A 5,599-nucleotide genomic window follows, 5' to 3' on the forward strand; every position below is an offset into this window, starting at 1 on the left:
GAGGACTCTTAGATATCTAGCCATGGCATAGCTTTACTTTGAAAAGTTAACTTCTAAGTCTTCCAATGGGGGACATCCCAGTGTATTGTGTTCCCAGGGAAGGTTCTGGCTTTTGCAGAGGGTTATTCCAGATGTGGTTTAGAAAACTTTGACACAGAGGCACTGAGGGACATAGAAGTGTCACTTTCTGTATACACATCTAGTATAATCCTGTTATTTCCCACCAAGGCAGTTTGCAGGAGTATGCAAGTTCTTTGGTCCTGGATTGTCCACCATCCTCCCACATTTCTGGAAGCTCCTTCTTCCTGTGCTCAGTGGTTTCCCTCAGAAGAGTGTCCCCATGGATTGTCCACTAGGGTGTCCAGGGCTCTATTCTGTTCATGAGTCTCAGACAGGTATTGGAAATCCTTTACGAAGAAGTGGTCAAAGGCATCAATTTCTTTGGAGGTGAGCATGGCGAGGCCTTTGGCTATGACACTATGCTTGTGATGGTCATTTGTGAGGTATTTTTTGCTATCTGACCTGCCAGTTGATTTCCTTTTGTAAAAAGGAGTTTTACCATTTGATGACCTCGGCAGTTCATGATGGCGTCTTTGTGGGTTCACAGATGGCCTCCAATAGTTGGAGAATTTCTTCTTTATTTTTAATTTCTTTTCTCCCTGATATCAATAGTTCCCTTTCTTTGTATGTTTTTCTATAAACATGGCCTGTGGAACAGATACACAGAGTCAATGTCGATGTTGACATTTTTTCCTTTTGCCCATTGGAGGCCCCAAATGAGGGCCTGAAGTTCTTCCCTTTGAGTAGACCCTACTTTGGGAAGTAGGCCAGCCCCAATGGCCTGTTTAGCAGTGGTGACTGCATATGAATAAGCTGATGCCAGACAGGCTCTGTCCTGAATGAAACTATTGATGTTGGTAAATAAGTGACACGTTGTCTGGCCTCCTGGATTTCTGTGTTTCAAGTGACTGGTGAACTCTTCATTGATGGCTTCTTCACAGTTGTGGTCTGGTGGCCCTTCTTCACTTGGCAAGAAAGTGGATGGGTTTGGGTTTTGAAAAAAACCTCTTGTGGCCCTAGGGCTGACAGTTCGGGGACATATCAATATCAGCACAGTAGGGTCTTTCTAAGTAATGTATCCTTTGGCTTCCTGGATAAAGGAGTGGTTAATGCACTGAGATATGTCCCTTCTACATCCTTCAACTGTTTATTCCCAGTCCCTAGGGCCACTGGAGATTTTTCACAGAGTAGGCCCTGGTGCTAAGTTAATGTAGCATTTGAGAATCATTTGTGACCCTGGTTATTCATCAAGGTCATGACTGAGTTCAGGACCTTCACTCATGTGCCTTACCCTAGTGTCAATGTGTCAGCCTTTTTGATGAACGTAACTGCGGCCTCCAAGGCATAGGAATGGGGCCATCCTGACAACTCAACACCCTTAGTTACAGTTCTTTGATTCTTCTTCTCCTTACACCTACATCTGGTCTACAACTCAATACCCTTAGTTACAGTTCTTTGATTCTTCTTCTCCTTACACCTACATCTGGTCTACCCCAAACTGTCAGCCCTAGCACATTCAGGTTTTTTCAGTAAAGGGAACAACCCCAGGGCCCAGTGCTTGCTACAGGAAATTCTACCAGTTTTACTGTGAACATGTACCCAGAAGCAGGTCTCCACTCCATCTCCCATGCTCAGTCCAGCTGACACCACCTCACACAGGGAGCCTGGCAGCAGTCTCCTCCTTGGGCCTCCTGCTCCCACCTGGCCCTCTGGAGCATTCTTCTCTCATCAGCCAGGGGGATCTCTTAGAATTTAAATCTAGTCCTGGGCTGGTGAGATGGCTCAGTGGTCTAAAGCACCTACTTAGAACAAGCTTAGCAAAGCCCAGGGACCACGGTTCAATCCCCCAGCACCACATGCCAGCCAGCCTGCCCCCTGGTGGGCTGAGCTGGCCACACACACACACACACACACACACACACATTAAAAATAAATAAATAAATAAATAAATAAATAAATAAAAAATAAATCTAGTCCTGTCACTTTTGTCTTCAAGATCTTCCCAAATGACTATAAAAGCCAATACCCCACACAGGCCTCTGAGGTCCTACTTGGCCTCCACCCACAGCTCACTCTCGCCACATTTTCTTCTGCCATTGTGCACTTTGCTCGTCTGGTTATAGCCCCTCAGATGTTCTGGCTGCCACAGGCCAAGTAATGACCTGTCATGCCTCATGAGGTCTCATTCTGGCCTCTGGTTATACAACAGCTTGTCCAATCCACCTTCCATTCCCCTCCTTAGAATTGAATAACAGGCTTCATTTTGTTTACCCCACTTCAGTCCCTCAAGCAGTAGGAATCAGGCGTGTTGTTTTATTCATGGATATCTAAGTGGAACATGCTTGAAGTACATTTGTTAAATACATACACAACTTTAAAATTGGTTAAGAGACCCAGATTTGATGCCTCACGCTCACTTAAAATTCTGATTGTCGGGCCAAGGGTATATATAGCTCGGTGGCATGAGTGCCTGCCTGGCAAGCACAAGGTGCTGAGTTTGATCTCAGGTATCAAAAAATAAAAAATAAAAAATTCTAATCATTATCTTTGCAGTGTGGTCCACTCCAGAGACCCAGCCAGGTCTGTGTTCCTGACAACAGTGAGAAATCCTTCCTATTGCCCCAATATGAGGTCGCATCACAGTTTCTGAGTCTTGGTTCACAAGCCCACTCTCTTTATGTTTGTTGATATTCCTTTAACACTGTGGAGCAACAAGTAGCTTTCCTGGGATTGTCCAGAGTCCCAGCTGAATCTTCCACGCCCTGGTCACTCATTGTGCTCTAGCCTCTGTGATTTCCTGCCTCCCTAAGGATGCTCTGACTGCTGGAATCAGGACCTCAGATCAGTGACTGCACATCCTGTCTGGGACCTCCTGAGAATTCTCAGCCTCAGTTTTGTTGTAAGAAAACTAACAGGGGAGAAAGATGGGACTTAGCTTTTAGGGGAAGGAGGAAGAGCGCTGCAAAAGCCGCTTTCTTTTTGTGACTGGAATGTGGAGTTGGGCTTGGGCTTAGCAGGAGCGGGAGGGGCTTATCTGAGTGGTGGGTAAGTGTGCCTGGGAAGATGCTCCATTGCAGTACTGGGAAGGTTTGGCCTCACTGGCCTCTGAATGTGGGCATGGGGGGCACTTGGGGTGGGGACTATGGCAGATTGGGCTATCTCAAAGCGCCGATGATGGTGCAGGAGATGGGGTGAGGTGAAGTAGGGTGGAGGAGGACGTCTTCATCAGGGCCATCCTGGTGAATTGGCTTTTTCCTATTGGGTCCTCTAAGGTTGGCTTGGGTTAGCCTCCTGGAAATGAAAGACTTTGCTTTGCCCTTTTCTCCCTTGCAGAGTGGTACCCATGGTGGGAGAATCTGAGAACTTTCTGACCAGGAATCTATATATATGGGAACTGGGTGGGGCAGCCAGGCCCTCCAGCACTCCTATCCCTCAGCTTGGTATGAGGGGATCTGTGACGGCCCTCGTACCCTGAGGTGGGGCCAGGCAACTTCAGGAAAGGCGCTAAATTTGGAAGGTTTCATCGTAACACCCTAATCACTGTTGAAACCCTTCCTAAACTTGACCATGTAGTCGAGGCCAGTAGTTTGGAATGTGTGGTCACCATCTCAGGAGTGTTCTATTCTGTTAGCAGCGTCATGATAAAAAAAAAAAAAAAGTGAAAGAGTTTCCTAGAAGAAACTACTCAGATGCCTGCCTGGCCGTGTCCCTCATGTGAGTGTAGGCACATATTGTCTAAGGTGCAGCTGTAAAAATCCGCTGCCATGGTCAGCCTTCTCTTACAGGAGGCGAGTCACTGTTGTGCCATGTAATGCCACCGTAGAACCATAGGTTAGGCCCGCTCACACCCCACAGCGTACACCCCGGAGCTACCAAAATGGTTATGCTCACTCACACAATGACTCAGAGATTGTAACATCCCTTTCTCCCTTGCAGGAATTCCCTTACTGGAGTCTCTGGTATGAGACCCAAGGAGGTGATCAGCTTGTCTTATTTCTAGGAATAGGTCTGACCTGGGATAATGGTCACTGGACCTTACCTTGTCCAGAAGTCTTGATAGGGAACCAGGCCGCTTGTTCCCTGAGTCAAGTCAGGAGGACATCAGAGCTCCTACTTGTCCTAACTTCCCTGGGAAGGTGGTCTCACAAATCAGCAAGAGATGCTCTCTGAGGAGCGTGTACTGTAGGCCAGACTTTGGTTCTGAGCTGGTGGCTAAAGGGCCAGCATGGCTCGTTTTCTCAGTCAGGGAACCAAATATTATACCAATTTTAGATTTACTAGAGGAAAATAAAACCCAAGTGGCACTCAAAAATGGAGGTAATGGAGTTCTAGTGGGCCTAGAGGAGTTCAGCATTCCGAAGTCTGAGCTCCAGGCCTGGGGTATGAGAGGCTAAGGTGCAAAGAGATTAGCAAGCTCTTACAGAAGCAGAGCAAAAGCAGTTACTCAAGGGTGACAGGTTTAAAGCTGTGCACATCTGGCTGGCCTCTGCCAGTGGCCAGTGACACACAGGAGGCTGGAAGGCGGCTTGCCTAGGGGGCCAGGGGGAGCTGGTGCAGGAGAAGAAGGAAGCCTTTGGCAGAGGATGTCAGAGGTGACAGGTTTTCCTTTGCCCACAAACTATTACTCAGAAAAAAGAAGAGCACTCATGAAGATAAAAATAGTTGGAAATCCCTTTAACAGTCTTCCTTTTAGAGGGAGCAATTACACAGTGTTCTAGTAGTCTGGCTGTGGCTCTGGCTATCAAAGCAACATTGAGAAGCTCATTAGCTGGCTCTTTCAGTAAAATAAGCTGTCAGCCTAGGGACCCTCTTAAAATCCATCTTTGCTTTCACAGGTGTAATGGTGTTTTTCTCTCCCTTCAGATTCTTATTACAAGAGATCTGTGTTCATTGATGACCTATAAAGAAAGTTTTGACTAGTTTATTTACGATTACAAACCTACAAGCTACAAAAGGGCTCAGTCTGGCCAGTGTATCTGAGAGTACGCTCTGATTTAAGATAACTGTTTTCTGCGTTTATGTGTTTGTCCATCCGTTCATCATGTGCTAATAACCAGTTTAGACATACTTTTTTTGAACTCATTCATTCATCTTTATTTTTATTTGTGGGTTCTTTTTGAGGAGTCCATCAAAAAACATTTTATATAGGTTTTCAGAGTATCCAAACTTAAAACATTGCCAAAGCAGGACTGACAGGCTCAGGGCTTTGATAGGAATAAAGGCCTTAACGTTGATGAGCTAAACATTCCCTATAACTTAGGCTAAAAGGAATGCTTCAATGTGTTAACATTTAAGTGTACATTATCTTCCAAAAGTGCCCCTTGAGGCACGCTGGCGCGCAGAGCGCGACAGAGGGAGCTGAGCCGCCCCACCGCAAGCAGGAGCCCAGGCTGCCCCGCAAACCGCCCGGCCCTGCTCCGTGAGGGCAGAGCGCTGCAGAGAGCAAGGCGGAGGGCTAGCGAGCTGCACTAGCAGCGGTCAGACCGAGGGCGCCGGCTTGTGGCTCAGGGAAGCCGCCCGCCCCCGCCCCCGCCCCCGC

The 5,599-nt window shown here is 47.2% G+C and overlaps 1 pseudogene; it reads left to right on the forward strand.

Annotated features, from left to right (window-relative positions):
* The first annotated feature begins 380 nt into the window (after positions 1 to 380).
* LOC101571739 overlaps positions 381 to 5,599 on the forward strand; it is an 11,715-nt pseudogene continuing 6,496 nt past the window's right edge.

This window comes from Octodon degus, unplaced genomic scaffold (genome assembly GCF_000260255.1).
Source record: "Octodon degus isolate 3935 unplaced genomic scaffold, OctDeg1.0 scaffold00046, whole genome shotgun sequence".
Classification (NCBI taxonomy): Eukaryota; Metazoa; Chordata; class Mammalia; order Rodentia; family Octodontidae; genus Octodon; species Octodon degus.